At 40.0% G+C, this 21,184-nt stretch overlaps 1 pseudogene across 1 annotated transcript; it reads right to left on the bottom strand.

Annotated features, from left to right (window-relative positions):
* Positions 1-11,554: 11,554 nt before the first annotated feature.
* On the bottom strand, positions 11,555-12,415 carry LOC307050226 (protein SET-like; annotated as a pseudogene). Its single transcript has one exon. The product of its transcript is annotated as a protein SET-like (transcript).
* Positions 12,416-21,184: the final 8,769 nt, after the last annotated feature.

Here is a 21,184-nt window from a genome sequence, read left to right as displayed (position 1 = left end):
ATCGGAGAAGAAGGCGCAGCGCTCGTCCCGGCGTCGTTACGCTTCGCAACCGACCTCCAGGAGCTGCGGCGACGACGGCGACAGCCGGAACTCGCGGCGCCTACAGGCCCCGGAGCGTGTAAACGGAGCGCGCCAGTGCGCCGGCGCTACCGAGCTGCGCCCGCGACCGGGAAGGTGGGGACGGTACCGGGGCGATTACGCCTGCGCAGTAGCCACCGAGAGGAGAACAAAGGCAAGATAGAGCGGCCCTTTGCTTGGCGACTCTCGGTTGCCATCTTCCTTCCGGTTGGGATAATGTAGGGGCGAGTGAATGTTCCTATATAGCCAAGGAACCATAGAGTCTCACAGCTGAGAGCGGTGGTAGAGATCCTATCGCTCTACGGGTTCGCTTTTGAATGGAAAAAAAAAAAAGGTTCCATTAACAATAGCAACAACAACAAAAAAAACATGAAGCAGGTAGGAATAACACTAATAAGAAATATGCAGAATCTCTATAAAGGAAACTACAGAACTACACAGTCTCATATCCGAGTGGAATAAAATTAGACTTGAAATAATGGAGAGGTTTACCATGGTTCTGAATGAAAAGAGGAAAAATTATAAAGATGTCAGTTCTACTCAAATTAAGTGAATAGACTTAATTCAATTCTAACAAAAAATCCAATTAGGAACAAATCTGTGAAGATGTATTCTGAAGGCAGAATGTAAGAGTACATCAATTCCTGCAGGTATTGTAAAAGGGAAGAAAGGGAATTCTTTAGAATAATTCAACGCAGAAGAATTTATGTTGGAGACTATCAGTCAAAGGAAAGATAGCAAAAGCCAGATAACAAGATTGTCTAGAGAGGGCCAGATTGGATTTAGAAAATAATCCAATCTCATGTAATACTAAACATGAACCCATTTGGCTTGAGAGAATCACTGAAAAACAAAGCTGATACACACTGAATTCTGAAAACAAAACAAAACAAAACAAAACAAAAACCTACCTAACTCTGAGACTATTAAGTGTGTCAGTGTGTCAGTTGTGCACCACTTAAAGGTTTGACCTTGCTTCCATCTTAATAACCCAGATCTTCACCTCTCATAGGAGGTGGATGTGAGCGGAAAGTGGGGCAGCTAAGTTTCCTTTGGAAGAAAGAGCTTTTCATTCTCAAATAGGAATTTAGCTGTGTTTCTTTTAGCTTTTATTGAAATATAAAGTATATACATAAAATTACAAATCATAGTGTACAGCTTAGTGAATTTTCACAAAACAATCACACTTGTGTACAGATCAAGAAACAGAACATTATCCAACTCAGAAATCCCACTTGTAATTTTAATATTTTCAATTGAAATTCTCTTTGAAAACTATAAAAATAAATGTAATTTACTATAGAACAGACAAGGAGAAAATCAGATGATCATCTCATTAGATGCAGAAAAAGAATGGTTTCTTTCATTTCATAAATTTCAATATCCATTTATGATTTTTAAAAAGATTTGCAAGCCAGAAATAAAAGGAAACTTCCTTAATCTTATACAGAGTATTTACTAAGAAAACTACAGCAAACATCACAGTTAATGCTGAAAACTTGAAAGTTTTCCCACTGAGATCAAGAACAGATGTCCACTGCTATCATGTCTGTTACAGGTTGAACTGTGTCCCCCCCACACACCCCCAAAAAAGATGTTTAAATCCTAACCCCCAGCACCTCAGAATGTGACCTTATTTGGAAATAGGGTTGTCCCAGGTGTAATTAATTAAGATGAAGTCATACTGGAGTAGGATGGGCCCAAGTAGTCTCCTTATAACATGGCCATTTGAAGACAGCACACAGAGAGAATGCCATGTGATGGTGAAGGCAGAAATGGAGTTATGCAGCTGCAAGCCAAAGAATGGAATAAATGGAATTCTCATATGCCACTGGTGGGAGTGTAAATTGGGATGACTACTCTGAAATACTATTTGGCACTATCTACTAAAGCTGAACAGCCCCAGAGCCTATGACCCAGGAATCCCACTCCTAAACATATAACCAACAGAAATGCATATATATGTTCACCAGAAGGTATGTACAAGGATGTTCACAGCAACATTATTTGTAATGGCTGAAAACTGGAAAACAACACAAATGTCTACCTACACTAGAATACATAATCAAATTGTGGTATATTTGTACAATGGAATACAAAACACCAAAGAGAATGAATGATCTATAACTACATGAAACCACTCAGATGAATCTCACAATGTTGAGCAGAAGAAGCTAGACAGAAAAGAATATATACTATATGTTTTCACATATATAAGTTCAAAAATAGACAAAATTTATATATAGTGTTAGAATTCAGGACAGTGGAGGGATAGTGACTGAACGGGAGCTGCTAAGGCTGTTTTGTGATCTGGGTGCTTGTTACATAGGTATGCTCAGTTTATGAAAAGTTCAAGCTGAACCACTTTTGATTTGTGCACTTTTCTGTTTGTATAATTCAATAATAATGTACCTCCAAGAAAACTGTGAAATATGGAAGTTCAAAAGAATATTTACTGTAAAATTGACTTTACATATAGTTCAAAAATAGACAAAATTAAATCATAATGTTAAAAGTGAAGGTAAGGACTTCCCTGGCGGTCCAGTGGTTAGGGCTCTGCACTCCCATTGCTGGGGGCACGGGTTCAATCCCTGGTTGGGGAACTAAGATCCCGCATGCCACACGGTGAGGCCTAAAAAAAAAAAAAGAAAATAAGGAAGGTAGTGGTTGCCTTTGGGGAGAAGGAAAAGGGTAGTGACCAAGAGGGGTCACAAGTAGGGTTTTAAGTGCTAACAATGTTCTATTTCTTGAACCAAGTGGTAATTACATAAATATTTGCTTTGTTAAAACTTATGAGCTGTAAATTTATCATTTGCGCTTTCCTGTTTGTGTTTTTTTTTTTTTTTTTTGCTGTACGCAGGCCTCTCACTGTTGTGGCCTCTCCCGTTGTGGAGCACAGGCTCCGGACGTGCAGGCTCAGCGGCCATGGCTCACGGGCCCAGCCGCTCCATGGCATGTGGGATCTTCCCGGACCGGGGCACGAACCCGCGTCCCCTGCATCGGCAGGCGGACTCTCAGCCACTGCGCCACCAGGGAAGCCCCCTGTTTGTGTTTTGTACCTCATAATTTTAAAAAAAATTTTTTAAGAGTGGGAAGGAGAAGAAAAGTGATGGTAGTGGAAGACAAAGAAAAGATGAGATTAGGTTGAGGAAGGCAGGAAGCTTTCTCTTTGCCTTTTCCTTTCCTACCTGGCATGATAGGTTCTAGCTGTCAGGCCCCAGGCCCTCTATCCAGAAACCCTCCCTCAGCAAGGCACCTAATAGGGAAGCAGCAACGCTGTTTAAAACAGGCCCTTCCACGTTCCCCTCATTGTTTCAAGATAGATTTCAGCATTTTTCTAGATCCTATAGGAAATTCTATCTGCTACATCCCTTTTTTAAAAAAATAAATTTATTTATTTTATTTTTGGCTGTGTTGGGTCTTTGTTGCCGCGCGCGGGCTTTCTTTAGTTGCGGCGAGCAGGGCCTTCTCATTGCAGTGGCTTCTCTTGTTGTGGAGCACCGGCTCTAGGCGCGCAGGCTTCAGTAGTCGTGGCATGCGGGCTCAGTAGCTGTGGCTCGCGGGCTCTAGAGCACAGGCTCAGTAGTTGTGGCGCACGGGCTTAGTTGCTCCGCAATATGTGGGCTCTTCCCAGACCAGGGCTCAAACCCGTGTCCCCTGCATTGGCAGGAGGATTCTTAACCACTGCATCACCAGGGAAGCCTCTATCTGCTACATTCTTACACTTAAGGAACTAACATATAGTTGGCCGTTCAAATTTTGTAACCTGCACAATTAATTTTCAAAAGTCACAGCCATCTTCGTTATACAGAACCCGTCTCCAGAAAATTATTTAAAAGAAGACTCATTAGGGCTTCCCTGGTGGCGCAGTGGCTGAGAGTCCGCCTGCCGATGCAGGGGACACGGGTTCGTGCCCCGGTCCGGGAAGATCCCACATGCCGCAGAGCAGCTGGGCCCGTGAGCCATGGCCGCTGAGCCTGCGCGTCCGGAGCCTGTGCTCCGCAACGGGAGAGGCCACAACAGTAAGAGGCCCGCGTACCGCAAAAAAAAAAAAAAAAAGAAGACTCATTGTTTGTGTAATACTCTCCTTATGACATTTTAGTAACATTGATTTCACGTTATGTGACCAACCCCAAGCCCATTTTTTAGAGACTAATTTTACTAATCTAGAATGCAAAAAGTAAAGAACAATAAAAACATAAAGTGCTCTTATTCAAAATGAAATAAGGGATGAATTAAAGCACAAATCACACAGAAGGTTTTGTGTGGGAAACTCTAGCGGGGGGGGGGGGGGTGGTCAGCTGTTAATTGTCAATGCTGTCAAAATCAACTCAGCATGAGCCTTCTCTGGGTTAGGTTTACAATCCAGCTGCCCGGGACTTTCCTGGTGGTCCAGTGGATAAGACTCTGTGCTCCGAATGCAGGGGGGCCAGGGTTCGACCCATGGTCAGGGAACTAGATCCCACATGCCACAACTTAAAAGGCTCGCATACTGCAACTAAGACTCGGTGCAGCCAAATAAATATATAAATATTAAAAAAAAAAATCCAGCTGCCCTTCTTTCCTTATGTTTCATTCTTGCTGTTACTAGGGGGACTTGGGTGAGGGCGGGGACAAGGGGGTGACATTTGATTGGTTAGTGGTTTGAAGCCATATTCTGATTGGCTGGTGGCTTGCGTATTATTTTGTGGAATAAAATCCCTGCTACCTCTCGCAGCTTGTACCATTCTAAACAACAGGATCTAGAGGCAGATTATCTGCTATTGGACCCCTTAAGATTTGGGATGGATAGTGTCTAGGCTCAGGGTAACCTGATCATATATAACCTTGGCAGTGTGAGTACTTCTTTCCCTTCTTAACACCATGGAGTCACGCTTTCATTTTATCCTAAAAATAAACTCCATAGGTGTTAATAAGTAATCTCAATTGCATGTGGTCAGTCTTTCATTCCCAGTGGATCTGCACAGTTTAGGAGAGCCTGTAACTTGAGAGTGGTTGATCCCTTACAGTTCTTTGGATGTTATCCATAGCAGCAGCTAAAACTTTAAAAGAAATATATTTAGAAAGATATTATGGAAGTCACAAAGCAGACAAGAAGGCCATATAACTAGGTCTAGGAGCAGGAAAAAGCCAATCCAGGAGCTATTATACTATCAAAGCTCTGGATGCTGTATGAAACAAAGTTAAACTCTTTTTTTTTTTCCTTTAGCCACTCAATGCCTTCTCAGATATAGGGGGTGGTGAGAATGTTGCAGGAAGGGGAACCTGTTCCAGGGCTAAGAGTGGGCTCTTGTCTAACACTCGGAAATGAATTGTCTGAGGAGACACACGTGCTGACAAAACAAGACTTTATTGGGAAGGGGAACTCAGGTGGAGAGCAGGAGGGTAAGGGAACCTGGGAGGACTCTCTGCCACGGGGCTTGCAGTCTCGGGTTTTATGGGAATGGGGTTAGTTTTCGGGTTGTCTCTGGCCAATCATTCTGACTCAGGCTCCCTCCTGGTGGCTCACACATCGCCAGGCCAAAATGGATTCCAGCGAGGATTCTGGGAGGTTAGAAGGACATATGGATTGGCATCTCCTCTCTCCTTTTGACCTTTCCCGAATTCTTCCGGTTGGTGGTTGCTTGTTAGTTCTGCGTTCCTTACCAGGACTTCCTGTTTAAGATAACTCATGCAAGTGGTTACTATGTTGCCTGGCCAGGGCTGGCGGTTTCAGTCAGTGTTTTCCCTAACAAGAGGAAGGATTCTTCAGTTCTCCCCTTCAACACCTATAGTGAAAAGGCTGGGCACTCTAATCTAAATCCTAATACAACTGCGTATAATTTGAGTGTAATGTGCCAAGAAAAAAGTCTGGATACTCTTAGAAAGGAGTGGATGTGAGCAAACAAAAGCAACAAATATCCACTCCCCTGGGGGAAGGGCCTCCATTTTCAGGTAAATGTATTCAAAGACCTGGGCATAAAAAGGAGATTAGCATTATCAATCAAATGCAAAAAGAATACCACCACAAAGATTTTGAGAGAGAATAAACAGAGGCTTTCTGAGCAAGGAAAAATTGGGAATGATTTTAAAATCAAAGAATAAATGTATTCATTAGGAAGTAGTCCAAGTTGCTATAGCAATGAGACACTGAAGTACAGTGGATTAAGCAAAACAAAAGTTCATTTTCACTCATAGAACAATTCAGAGGTAAGCAGTCCAAAGTTGTCATCTTTAACCTAAAGCTTCCATCTCTGGGTTCAAGGTGGCTGCTCTGGCTCCTGTCATCAAATCTGCATCTAGTCAGTAGGGAGGTAGAATGGGTTAGGGGAGTATACCTTTAAAAAAATTTTTTTTAAATTAATTAATTTATTTATTTTTGGCCATGTCAGGTTTTAGTTGCGATGCGCAGGCTCTTTGTTATGGTGTGCAGTCTCTCTAGTTGTGGTGTGCGTGCTCAGCAGTTGCGGCATGCAGACTTAGTTGCCCCCCAGCATGTGCGATCTTAGTTCCCTGACCAGGGGTTGAACGCCCCCTGCAGTGCAAGCACGGAAGCTTAACCACTGGAGGGCCAGGGAAGTCCCAAGGAGCATGACTTTTAAGGTCATAACCCAGAAGAGATACTTATCATTTTCAGTTACACCCTGTTGTCTACAACTTAAATGGTAGGCCATGCCTAACTGCAAGGAAGGCAGGGAAATAAAATTTCTACTTGGGCAACCCAAATAAAACTCATAAGACCTATTATTAAAGGAAGAAGGGAAGAGTGAATGCTGGGACAACTGGCAATATCTGTTACACTGACAATGACAAGTTCTAATATGGCTGTGGAGCAACAGAAACTCCCACACTGTTTATGGGAGTATGAATGTGTACAGTACTTAAAGAATAATTTGAGAATATATTATCTTCAATAATTTGAAGACATACAATGCCTTATGACACAATTTCACTTCTAAGTATATTATCTTGGACTACAGATACTTTTTTACATATGTACAAGGAGGCATGTAAAAGAATAAAGCTCTGTTTCTAATATTAAAAACGGCAAAAACTTAAATGATCATCTATATGAGCATGAATAAACAAGTCGTTTAATATTCACACTGAAATATCATACAGCAATTAAGGTGAGTGAACTAAAGCTAAAACTAACATGGATGAATCTCACAAACATAACTCAGAAAAAAAGAGAAAGTTGCAAAAAACTATATACTCCAAAGAATTGAAAGCAGAAACTTGAACAGGTATTTGTACACCCATATTCATAGCAGTATTATTCACAATGGCCAAAAGATGGAAGCAACCCAAGTGCCCCATCCACAGATGAATGGATAAACAAAATGTGGCTTATACCTACAATGGAATATTATTCAACCTTAAAAGGAAGGAAATTCTGATACATGTTACAACATGAATGAATCTTGAACATTATGCTAAGTGAAATAAGCCAGTCACAAAAGGACAAATACTATATGATTCCACTTATATGAGGTAACTAGAGTAGTCAAATTCATGAAGACAAAAAATAGAATCAGGATTGACAGGGGTTGGGGGAAGGGAAGAATTGGAAGCTTTTGTTTAATGGGTACAGAGTTTCAGTTTTAGAAAACAAAAAAATTTGGAGTTGGACGGTGGTGATGGTTGCACGACACTGTGAATGTACTTAATGCCACTGAACTGTACACTTGAAAATGGTTAACATGGTGAATTTTTTTTTTTTTTTTTTTTTTGGTGGTACATGGGCCTCTCACTGTTGTGGCCTCTCCCGTTGCAGAGCACAGGCTCCAGACGCGCAGGCCCAGCGGCCATGGCTCACGGGCCCAGCCGCTCCACGGCATGTGGGATCTTCCCGGACCGGGGCACGAACCCGTGTCCCCTGCATCGGCAGGTGGACTCTCAACCACTGCGCCACCAGGGAAGCCCAACATGGTGAATTTTATGTTATGTATATTCTACCACAAAAATTACTATATACAGTATGTTTTCATTTACAGGCAACTCAAAAGCATACACATTACAAATATATTGTTAAGGTATACAAGTAGTGGGTAAAACTATAAAGTAAACCAAAAGGATGACAAATACAAAATCCAGGAGAGTGGTTACCCAAGAGGTGGGGTGGAGCTGAGAGAAGGAGGGAACGTAATCAGAGAGGATTATATAGAAAGTGTCAAAGTTATGGGTAATATTCTTTTTCTTAAATTAGGTTATATGTACAAGGGTGTTCATTTTAGTAATATTCTTTATCCCTTAAATATACTCTATGTATGTAATATTTTATAGTATCTATATGTTATACAGTATTTCATACAAAGGTATACATTTAAATACACATATCATATATACTTAATATAAATGTATGCTTTTGAATGTATGAAGTATTACATATTTTTACGTGGGAAAATTAAAGGAGAATTAAGAAACATGAAAGTGGGTTACTTGAGGAAAACTTCGAAAAACTAATGTTCAGAAACTCTCTCTAGGCTGAAACAGTTCCAACTTGTATAGTTCCACCTCAAACAACAGGTTTGAGAATGAGGTGTAGTGAATACTATTGTCTGCCTTCAGGACATCCATTTCCTTCCTTCTTCCTTCTTGATAAAATCCCAGTTTTGTTCAGGAGTCCACATCTCCCCTTACATATCCCATGTCACTAAGAAAAAGCTGACTATCTTCAGCTCCAAGAGTAGGTCGCTGCAGTTAAAGTCAGTCATGCCAATATCATCCCCTTGCCTTTTATTGGTTCAGAGATTCTGGCTTAACCTAATCAGCCTGTGGCATTTCTTTTTTATTTTGTTTTGTTTTGGCTTGTTTTTTTGGCCCTGCTGTGCAGCTTGTGGGATTTTAGTTCCCCGACCAGGGATTGAACCCCGGGCCCTCAGCAATGAGAGTGCAGAGTCCTAACCACTGGACCGCCAGGGAATTCCCTGCGTGTGGCATTTCTTAGGCCATTCAAAGATTGGCATCTGTCCAAAGTTGGCACAATCATGCTGACGAGCAGGATTTTTATTACATGGTTTGGGGAAGAGACCCTATTTCTAACAGGTATGAACAAGGAACATGTTGTTCCAACTTCTGTTTACAGCCAACTGGGGGCTTTGATGACAAAGCCAACAGAGGAGGAAGGTCAGAACTGAGAGATACGGAGCTTCAGCCCTGATAGTGCTGGTTATAGAGCTCACTACCTTTGAAACTCCTGTTATTTGAGATGTATTTCCTCACTGGTTAAGGTAGACTGAGTTAGGATTCCCACTGCTTGAACTGGAACCACCCTAACTGAAACCTGGAGGTACATTTTTTTTTTTTTTTTTTTTTTTTTTTTTTTTTTTTTTTGCGGTACGTGGGCCTCTCACTGTTGTGGCCTCTCCCGTTGCGGAGCACAGGCTCCGGACGCGCAGGCTCAGCGGCCATGGCTCACGGGCCCAGCCGCTCCGCGGCATGTGGGATCTTCCCAGACCGGGGCACGAACCCGTGTCTCCTGCATCAGCAGGCGGACTCTCAACCACTGCGCCACCAGGGAAGCCCTGGAGGTACATTTTAAGGATACATAGAGAAACAGGAACCTCAGACACACAGTTGGGCCCCATGGAAGTTCAGGAACCCTACTTGTCACTACAAGAAGGGCTGAATATGTAGGTCTCACAGAGAGTGGAACATAGCTCAGGAACTGGGTGGCCCTTAGGATCCAGTGTAGACCTGGCTGTCACTCCCTCAGCATTAGTAAGTTTTTGATCAATTCTTATCCCAGGACTCTGCCATCTTGGTACTCGTTTCAGGTGCATCCCTGCTTTTCTTTATGTATGATTTCTAATCTTGCTATAGCTGTTCAACTCTTCATGTCTTGAGATCTAAATTCCCCAGAGAGGATCTATTTCCTTAAGACACTCCATCTCGTGAACCCACTGCCAATCTATAGATTAGATGTTTGTGGGTAAGATGCCCTACCCTTGACTCAATTAACAGTAGTTGAGGGACTTCCCTGGTGGCACAGTGGTTGAGAATCTGCCTGCCAATGCAGAGTGCATGGGTTCAATCCCTGGTCAGGGAAACTGCAAGTTGCAGGATGCAGCCAAAAAAAAAATAAGTAAATAAATACCCTACACACTTCATTTAGGCATATCATTTGTTGATGTTTTGCTACATTCTCTCTCTCCCTCCCTCTTCCATCTATCTATCTATCTATCTACTTATCTGTTTTTCCCCAATCCATTAAACAGTTACTTGAAGCTATTGTGACCCTTCACACCTAAACATTCAGCAGGTATTTCCTAGGAACAAAGCTATCCTTACATGCAACTACTATATACTATTCACTCTAAGGAAACTTAACATAAATACAATTACAGTCGGCCCATTATTTAAATTTCCTCAATTGTCCCAATAATATCCTTTACAGTTTCTTTTTTTTTGGTGTGTGTGTACACATTTAGTTTTATTGTAACAAAGCAACTTGTACACTTTTAACGTTTAAAACTGAACATCATCTTTCCAGTGAAACAAAAAGAAAAATTTAAAAATAAACAGGAATGAAATTACAATAGAGAATGTCAATTGCAAATAAGATCCTACAGGTTCTGCTGATTCTCCCATCGAGTGGTAGGGCTCGAGTCATGATTAGGAGAGAATTTTATTTTAAAAGTGTCATCTTAAATTGCAAGGATGTCCGTTAAACATCACAATTAAACATGCCAAAGGAGAAGCCATGTTGTCAAAATGCCCACTTAACCCACCCAAACATCTCAAACCCACCCTTTGCTGACCTTCTATAACCTTTTTTTTTTTTTTTTTTTTTTGCGGTACGCAGGCCTCTCACTGTTGTGGCCTCTCCCGTTGCGGAGCACAGGCTCCGGACGCGCAGGCTCAGCTGCCATGGCTCACGGGCCCAGCCGCTCTGCGGCATGTGGGATCTTCCCGGACCGGGGCACGAACCCGTGTCCCCTGCATCGGCAGGCGGACTCTCAACCACTGCGCCACCAGGGAAGCCCTATAACCCCATTTTTTAAAGTTTTTTTTCCTTTTTTTAAACAAGAGAAAGTAGACAGATACATGTTGGTAAACACTAACTGTCCATACTCACATAGAGACACAGTGTAATCTCTGAGCCCAATATACAGAGAAAGGAGGAAAAAAGCTAGAATTCTATGTACTACTACACAGGGGCCTAGCACCCTCCAGCTTCCAGCAGAGCTAAGGGAGCAGAAGGTTTTTCTTTTTTCCCACAGAGAATGGTGGTGTTGATTCCATAAAGTTTTTGTTGAGACAGGAAAGAATAAAAATGAATTTGGAATAGAAAGGGGTAGAGATTCTTTTCCCACTGAATTCTGCTCAAGGTATTTTCCCCCAAAATAAGTTGTGAGCCCTGGTATAAAGGAGAAGAGAGACCTCAAAAACAGGGCGCCTGAACACAAGAGGAGGAGAAAAGAAAAAGACTGCAACTTGCTCCCAGAGACTGAAGAAAATTAAAAAAGGCAGGCTGGAATCCATCAGGGTTCCATTAGTCATCTTCTCCATCTTCCTCTCCTCCCCCCCATCATCATCTTCATCTTCTTCACCTTCATCCGCATCCCCTTCTTCATCAGTATCTTCCAATCCTTCTTCCTCTTCATCATCATCTTCTTCTTCACCTTCCCCTTCCTCATCATCCACATCCAGAACCAAGTAGCACTGTAATGGATTTGGCCAAATATCATCTTTGAGGACCTCTCCTAACTCATCTGCACCAGCATCAGAATGATCAGTAAACCAGGTGAAGAAGCTTTCTGGTTCCTCATGCTGTCTCTTCCTGCTGGCTTTATTCTGCATTTGATTTGAATGTTTTGTCAAATCCTTTCTGGATTTCCATTTGATTTGAGTGGACTTTGAAGATGGATCACTACTCTCATTCAGATGAAATTCTTTGGAGAGAACTTTATTTTCGAAGTAAGGGTTTTCATCAAAATAAAAATCTATTCTGTAACCTGAGTTAATATCTTCACATTCTGTCACTTCACTCTTGTCAAATAATGCAGCGCCTCTTCATCCTCCTCCCCAAGCAGTGCAGACACTTGTGGATGGTTAACAAATGTTACCCCAAAATTTGGGATTTTGGCCATCAATTCCGACCTCTTCTGAAAAAATGGTTGGCGGAGTTTGTTATATTTCTGTTCTACTTTCAAAATCTCCTCACAGGCTTGTTCGTTAAGTCTGTTTCATTTTGTACTTCATCAATATGTTCAATTGCTTCTTGCTGTTCTTTTTTTTCATTGGTCAAGTTCGGAGAAGCAGACGTTTCCTCTGGCCTGAAGGCAGGAGTCAGTCTTGGTTTCTTCGGTTTCTTTGCTTGGGGTGGAAGTGAAGACTGGTGTTTGGGGGCCATGCTGGGAGAAAAGCCAAGAATCCACCCAAGGGAAGACACTCTGAGAACTCTAGTTTCTTATTTTTTTAATTCAGGGTACAATCAAGGATCACACATTGCATTTAGTTTTCATGCCTAGTCTCCTTTAATATAAAAACAGTTCTGTAGCCTTTTTTTTTTCTTTCATGACATTGACATTTTTTAAGACTCCAAACCGACTGTTTTGCAGAATGTCCCTAAACTTTGGATTTCAGTTTCCTCATAATTAGATTTTTTTTTAATTTGGGGGGACAAAAATACTACATAATTAATGTATCCTTATATATCCCACACCATGATGTACATTATGTCAGTTTGTCCCATCAGTAGTGACATCAAGTTTGATCATTTGGGTAAGGCAGTGTTTGCCAAATTTCTCTATTGTAAAGGTATGTATAGTAATCTATGGGATAATACTTTGAGGTTCTGAAAGTATCTTTTTCCCTACAGCTTTTTACCAATGGTTCTGACATCCACTGATGATTCTTGCCCAAATCAGTTATTACAATGATGATTGTAAATGATTTTATATTTCTATCCTTCCTTCTACATTTATCAGTTGTAATATTCCTATACAAAAAAGCTCCCCCATCTCTCTCATTTTCTTTGTTTACTCTTAATATCTTATGGACACATGGATTCTTTATTAAAAATGAACATGTACACCTTACATTTATACAATGTTATACATCAAATATATATCAATAAAAATTAAAAATAATCATGTGATAATCCACTACTGTCATTACTAATTTTGATCCTTCAATTGTCTCAAATTTGACCAACATGAGACTTTTCAAGCTGGTTCCTGTTTCTTTTGGCAAGTCCCCATCAATTTTTGAGCACTTCCTTGCATTTTTCTATAATTAAAAAATTTCCTTATTATGAAGAGGGACCAAGATGGTGACATCGAAGGCTCATGAACTTCCTTCCTCCCATGGACACACAGAATGTACAGCCACGTACAGAGCAATTCCTCTGGGAGAAATCCAGAAACTAGCTTAGCGACTTCTACACATCGAGTAGATGAGAAAATACCCACCTCAAAATGGGTAGGAAAGGCTGAGACACACTCTCACCATGAACCTCACCCTCAGTACAGGGCCATACAATTGGGGGGGAACCCCCAATTCCCACCTTCTCCCTGAGGAGTGAAAGGTTTGGACCCACATCTTGTGCCCCAACTTTTAAGGTTCTCACATCAGGGATGGGTCCCTAAAACACCTAGCTCTGAAAGCCAACAGGGCTTGTGTCCATGAGTCCCACAGGACTACAGCAAACAGAGAAGCAATTCTTAATGGGTTTGTGACTTCCTTTGATCATTAAACTTTCATTTCTCACTGTGCCATCGCTTGGATCTTGTAATATGTTTTTTTAATTGTAGTAAAACACAGATCACATTACACTTGCCATCTTTATCATTTTTAAGAGGATATTTGGGTTTCTTCCACCTCTTGGTTATTGTGAATAATGCTGCAATGAACATGGGTGTGCACATATCTCTTTCAGACTCTGCTTTGAATTCTATTGTATATATAACCAGATTGCCAGATCATATGGTAATTCTATAATTTTTTTGAGGAACCACCTCAAAAACTACTATTTTCCATATCAGCTGTACCATTTTACATTCCTACCTATAGTGCACAAGTGTTCCAATTAATAGGATGTTGGTCACATCCTCACCAACCCTTGTTCATTTTCTGTTTTTTTGAGAGTGGCTACCCTAATGGGAGAGATGTAATACCTCATTGTGGTTTTGATTTGCCTTTCTCATTGGTGATGTCGAGCATCTTTTTCATGTGCTTGTTGTCTATTTGTGTATCTTCTTCAGAGAACTGTCTGTTCAAGTCTTTTGCCCGTTTTTAAAATCAGACTGTTTTCTGTTGTTGAAGTTCCTTATAAATTTTGGATATTAATCCCTAATCAGATATATGATTTCCAAATATTTTCTCCAATTCCATAGATTGCCTTCCTCTTTTTTTTCTTAAGGGCTTCAAATGCTTGGCTTTTATTTATTTATTTATTTATGGCTGTGTTGGGTCTTCATTTCTGTGTGAGGGCTTTCTCTAGTTCTGGCAAGTGGGGGCCACTCTTCATCGCAGTGCGCGGGCCTCTCACTATTGCGGCCTCTCTTGTTGGGAGCACAGGCTCCAGACGCGCAGGCTCAGTAGTTGTGGCTCACAGGCCTAGTTGCTCCGCGGCATGTGGGATCTTCCCAGACCAGGGCTCGAACCCGTGTCCCCTGCATTAGCAGGCAGATTCTCAACCACTGCGCCAGCAGGGAAGCCCTGCCTTCCACTCTCTTGATTCTTTTGATACACAAAAGGTTTTTAGTTTGACGTAGTCCCATTTGTCTAGTTTTGCTTTTGTTGTCAATATTTTTGGTGTCACACCCAATAAATCATTGTGAAATCTAATGTCCTAAAGTTTTCTCCTTTGTTTTTTCTAGTTTTATAGTTTAGGTCATGTGTGTAGGTCTTTGATCCACTTTGAGTTAATTTTTGTATATGGCGTAAGAGTCTAACTTCATTCTTTTGCATGTGGATATCCAGTTTTCTGAGAACCATTTGTTCAAGAGACTGTCCTTTTCCCATGTGTGGTCTTGTACCCTTGTAGAGAATCATTTGGCAATACGGTCAGCCCAACATATCCAAAGGTATTGCACCAGTGGATTCAAGCAGCTGGGGACAGAAAATATTTGGGGGAAAAAGTTCCAGAAAATTCCAAAAAGCAAAATTTGAATTTGCTGTGCACTGGTAACTATATTGCATTATTGTAAGTAATCTAGAGATGGTTTAAAGTATATGGGATGGGCCTTCCCTGGTGGCGCAGTGATTGAGAGTCCACCTGCCGGTGTGGGGGACGTGGGTTCGTGCCCCGGTCCGGGAGGATCCCACATGCCGTGGAGCGGCTGGGCCCGTGAGCCATGGCCGCTGAGCCTGCGCATCCAGAGCCTGTGCTCCACAGCGGGAGAGGCCACGGTAGTGAGAAGCCCACGTACTGCACACAAAATAAATAAATAAATAAATAAAGTATATGGGAGGATGTGCATAGGTTAGACGCAAATACTTCACCACTTTATATAAGGGACTTGAGCATCCACAGATTTTGGCGTCTGTGAGGGTCCTGGAACCAATCCCCTGCTAATATAAAGGAACGTCTGTATGTGTATGGGTTTATTTCTGGGCTCTCTATCATTGCATTTGGTCTGTATATCTGTCTTTATGTCAGTACAACACTGTCTTGATTAGTACTTTGCTTTGTAGTATGTTTTGAAATCAGGAAGCATGAGGCCTCCAACTTTGTTCTTCCTTTCCAAGATTGTTTTGGCTATTCGGGATCCCTTGAGATTCCATACCAGTATTGGCATTTTTTCCTTTTCCATTTCTACAAATGTTATTGGTATTTTGATAAGAGATAGTATTGAATCCATAGATCGCTTTGGGTAGTATGGACATTTTGTTGAGTCTTCCAATCCTCCAGCACAGAATGTCTTCCCACTCTCTTGTATATTCTCTGATTACTTTTAGCAACATTTTGTAATTTTCAGTGTACAAGTCTTTCACCTCCTTAGTTAGGTTTACTCCTAGGTATTTTATTCTTTTTGATGCTATAGCAAATTGGATTGTTTCCTTAGTTTCTTTTTTGATTGGTCATTGTTAGCCGTACTGAACTGCAACTGATTTTTCCATGTTGATTTTGTATCCTGAAACTTCGTTGAAATCATTAATTAGTTGTAACAGATTTTACAAACAGATTCTTTAGGATTTTCTACATAAGATCATGACATGTATGAACAGAGATAATTTTACTTCTTTTCCAATTTGGATACTTTTTCTTTTTCTTGTCTAACTGTTCTAACCCAGACTTTTCAACATGTGCTTTATCAGTTGGTATAGGCTAAGTTATGCTCTTGTAAATAACAAACAAACAAAAAAACCAACCCAAATCTCAGTGGCTAAAACAACAAATGTCTATTTTTCATTTACCCTAGTGTCGGGATGTTCTGTGGGATCCAGGCAAAGCAAGGTTCCATCTCTATGTATTCATGATTTGAAAGGCAGGCCAAAGGGAGCATAGTTCATCACAGAATGACTTTTAAAACTTCTGCCTAGAAATGATATATGTCATCTTCACTCACATTGCCACACCTAACTTCAAAGGTGGTGGAGAAGAGCCATCCTATCCTGGGTCCATAAACAAGAGAGCCAGAAATATTTGGTAAACAGCACAAACAACTGCTACACTCTACCCTTCTAGTTACCAAATGTTGATTTCACTTTCTCTACCACAGGCCAAGTATACACTACACAACCCCCTCCTCCACACAGACATTCTCCAAGTGCTGTCCAATCATGACATCATGCTCAAAGTCCAAGAGATCTAGGTGGAGCACAGCTGTCTCTACAGTAAGGGGTATATGTAGTAGTATCAGTATCAGGAGGTGTGGCTTTTTTTGATCTAGAGACCTATGCACCAAGAGGGCAAATTATCTGCCCTTATAACACCAAATATACAATTGGTGGAAGAGGAACAGGACAACTACAGTGAACACTCCTATTCAGAAAAGGAAACAAAACAAAACACATAGAAGTGACTAGTCTCTAGCAATTCTGTCTACAAGATGAACTGTGCAAGGGCACCTTACTTTGGGGGTAAGGAATTCAGAAAAGCTAAAAATAAAAGGACAGGCAAAAGTAGACAAGGCAAATGCATTACAGAAAAGAAAAAGAAAAAGAAAGCAAAGATTCTGTTCTTAATATAAGAAAAAGTAGAATTCAGGCTAAAGAGCATTAAATGAAACAAAAAGAATACACTATAATGCTAAAGGCTACAGTTCACACAAAAAATATCAGTTATGAATATCCATGCACAAAACACCACAGTAGCAACTTTCATCAAGTGGAAACTCTAAGAAATGCAAGGAGAAATAGACAAAGTATACTAAGATTAGAAAACTCAGTGTGAGACAGATCAAAGAGTCAAAAATAAATGTAAGGATACAGAAGACCTAAACAATCAGGTAGATCTTATGCATAAATATCAAACCTTTTACCCTGATAATACCAGATAATACAGAATGTACCTCCTTTTCAGGTGTACATGGAACTTTCATGAAATTGACCATGTTAGTCTACAAAGAAAACCTCAATATTTTCCATATTGCATATTCAAACAGCATATTATTTTTGCATGCCTTTTCCCATCTTTTAATTTACTGAGGTGTAATTTACAAATAATAAAATGTGCCCATTTTGTGCACATTTCAATGCTTTTTGAGAAATCAATATATCCAAGTAGCCATCACAGCAATCAAAATACAGAAAATTTCCATCATCCCCCCAAACTCCCTTGTACCTCTACAAGAGCCAATCTTCTCCCTCCACATCAGGCAATCAATTCACTTTCCATCACTATAGATTGGGTTTGTGATTCCTAGAGTTTCATATGTACGGAATCATACAGTATACATTCTTTTGTGTCTGGCTTCTTTTGCTCAGCTTAACAGTTTTAAGATTCATCTATGTTATTGTATCAGTAGTTCATTCTTTTTATTGCCAAATAGTATTCCATTGTATGAATGCACAGTTTGTTTATCCATTTACTTGTTGATGGATACTTTGGTTGTTTCCAGTTCTTATCTATTATGAATAAAGATAATATGAACATTGGTGTACAAGTCTCTGTGTAGATATAAGTTTTCATTTCTCTTGGTTAGATTTCCTAGGAGTGGAGTTATTGGGTTGTGTGGAAAGTGTATTTTCCTATTATTTCCAACAGTTTTGTGTCATCTTGATTTAGGCACATCTTGTAAATACCATATAGCCACAAGATTTTAAAAATAGCCAATCTGAGCATTTGTCTTTTAATAAGGGAACTTAACCTAGTCACATTCATTCATCATGACTACGGTGTTTGGACTTTTCCCTACCCAACTTAGTTTTCTATTTTCCATTATTTCTTCTTCCCTCCCCTCTTCTGCATCTTTTTCCTCTTTCTTTTAAAATTTACATATAGTGAAGTATATAGATCTCCAGTGGTGTATTTTTTTTTAATTTTAATTTTTTAGTTAATTGAGCTTCCCTTTTCCATTTTATTTCTGTTGGTTTAGGAGACGTACATCTTACATTAGTTAGGATTAGGTTTGGCTATACAATTAAAGTAAAACCCAGGTAGCCTTTTCTAATGTATTGGCACACCTGGTCACTCAATTCCAAAGCCAACATTATCCAACAGTTCTCCTGCAGAAGAAGAACAACTCTCCAGTAAGAGCTCTGATTAAGACTATTTGGCTTGACCCTGATCACCCACGTTTGAAATAATCACAATGACAAACGGAATAAGGATGTTCTAATTGGTCCAGTTTGACTCTAGGTACCTCACGTAAGTGGAATTACAGTATTTGTCTTTTCGTGACTGGCTGATTTCTCTTAGCACAATGACGTCAAGGTTCATCCATATTGTAGTATGTGTCAGAATAGTATAAACGCATACTATTCCATTGCATGTATATACCACATTTTGGTTATTCATTCATCTGTTTGGACACTTGTGTTGCTTCCACCTCTTGGCTATTGTGAATAGTGATGCTAATGAACATGGGTGTACAAATATCTCTTCAAGATCCTGGTTTCAATTCTTTTGTATATATTCCCAGAAGTGGAATTGCTGGATCATATAGTTCTATTTAAAAATTTTTGAGGAACCGTCATACTATTTTCCATAGCAGCTGTACCATTTTATATTTCCACCAGCAGTACACAGCAGTCCCAACTTCTCCACATCCTCATCAACACTTGTTGTTTATTTATCCTTAACAGCAGCCATCCTAATAGGTATAAGGTGGTATCTTATTGTGATTTCAATTTGCACAATGATTCAATTTCCCTAATGATTAGTGATGCTGAACATCTTTTCATGGGCTTTTTGGCCATCTGTATGTCTTCTTCAGAAAACTGTCTGTTCAAGTCCTTTGCCTATTTTTAAATCTACCTCATTGTTTTTAAATGCTCATGACATTCCATAGTATAGATATAACATAGTTAAAACTTTCTGATGGATATTTACATTCTTTTCAATTTTTCTCTATTACAAATAGTGGTGCAGTAAACATCCTTCTATACACTTCCTTGTACACGTGTGAATTTTTTTACACATTTATCATGCATTTACATCACACTGATCATGTGATGCAAATGCACTGATCATTTTAAAGGAAATCACCTATATGATACCTGTAAATAACCAAAAAATAGAATTGGGCTCACACAATATCTGCAATTTTTATTTTAATGGATCCTGCCCAACTACTGTCTGAAATGGTTATACTTATTTGCATTCTTGTGAGCACTACATGACTATCCATTTCCTCATACCCTTGTTATATATATTGGAAAATCTTCTGGTCAGTCATTTGTCTTAATTTTGGGGGAAGTTGTTTTGCAGAGAAATCTAATTTTAATGTATCCACACTTAGCAATCTTTTCTTTTATGGCTTTTACATTCTTCATCTTCTTTTAAGAATTCTACTCAGAGCCTATACACATTTTTCTTGTTTTTATCCTAATACTTTCATAGCTTAAAAAATATTTAGACTTTGATCCAGCTGAAACATTTTCTCATGAAGGATATGAGGTAGAAATCTAATTTTTTTTTCAAATGGATAGCCAACTTGTCATTATAATACAATAAGCACTAACATTTATTGAACAACACTTACTTGTAACAGGTACTGTTCAATTCAACCCCATCTTATTGGGGTTGTTTGGAGGATTAAACAAAACATTTTAAAAGGGAAGCAAAGGCGGCATCAAATGGCTATGTGGTTTGCCCAATTCATACAGATATTAACTGGTGAAATCAGGATTCTAACCCTAATGGAATGACTCCACAATATTTGGCTTTTAATGTAATTTCCTTTTCATATAGATTTGAAATACCAGCTTTATAACATACCAAATTGCCATAAATATATAGGTCTATTTATGGACTTTCTAGTCTGTTTCAATGATCTATTTGTCCATTCTTAGCTAAGTTGTGATCATGTAAAACATCTAATCTGATCATGTTATCTACCCTAATTAAAGTTTTAATAACTCCCCATTGACCTTAGGATTAAGTCCAAACCCTTTAGCATGTCAAATAAAGCCTCCTCCCTCCCACCTCCTACCTCTGGAGTCTCAGATGTGGGTACAGACACCTTCCCTTTCTAGTTCTTTTTAAAGATTAACTCAAACATAACTGCTTCTGGTCTTTCTCCCCTCCCCATGCCAACCAAGTAGAAAGAAATCATTCTTTCCACCTGTATGTCTACTCCCTCATACTTTTATCTTAGCATCATTATTTTACCGTATTTATTCATCTACATGTTTCTCTTTTCCACCATAAATGAGTATCTTGAGGATAAGGCCATATCTTATTAAATACCTAGTATCACCTTAATAAATATTTGTTGAGTAAATCAATATAAAATGACCATCAAATTATGTGAGCAATTATCTGATTTATAAAAAGACAGGGCTTCTCTGGTGGTGCAGTGGTTGAGAGTCCGCCTGCCGATGCAGGGGACATGGGTTCATGCCCCGGTCCGGGAAGATCCCACATGCCACGGAGCGGCTGGGCCCGTGAGCCATGGCCGCTGAGCCTGCGCGTCCGGAGCCTGTGCTCTGCAACGGGAGAGGCCACAACAGTGAGAGGCCCGCGTACCGCAAAAAAAAAAAAAAAAAAAAAAAAAAGATGCAACAAATT

Source organism: Hyperoodon ampullatus, assembly GCF_949752795.1.
Source record: "Hyperoodon ampullatus genome assembly, chromosome: 3".
Classification (NCBI taxonomy): domain Eukaryota; kingdom Metazoa; phylum Chordata; class Mammalia; order Artiodactyla; family Ziphiidae; genus Hyperoodon; species Hyperoodon ampullatus.
Note: the sequence above shows the minus strand (reverse complement) of the source record. Positions and strands in the feature narration are given on the sequence as shown.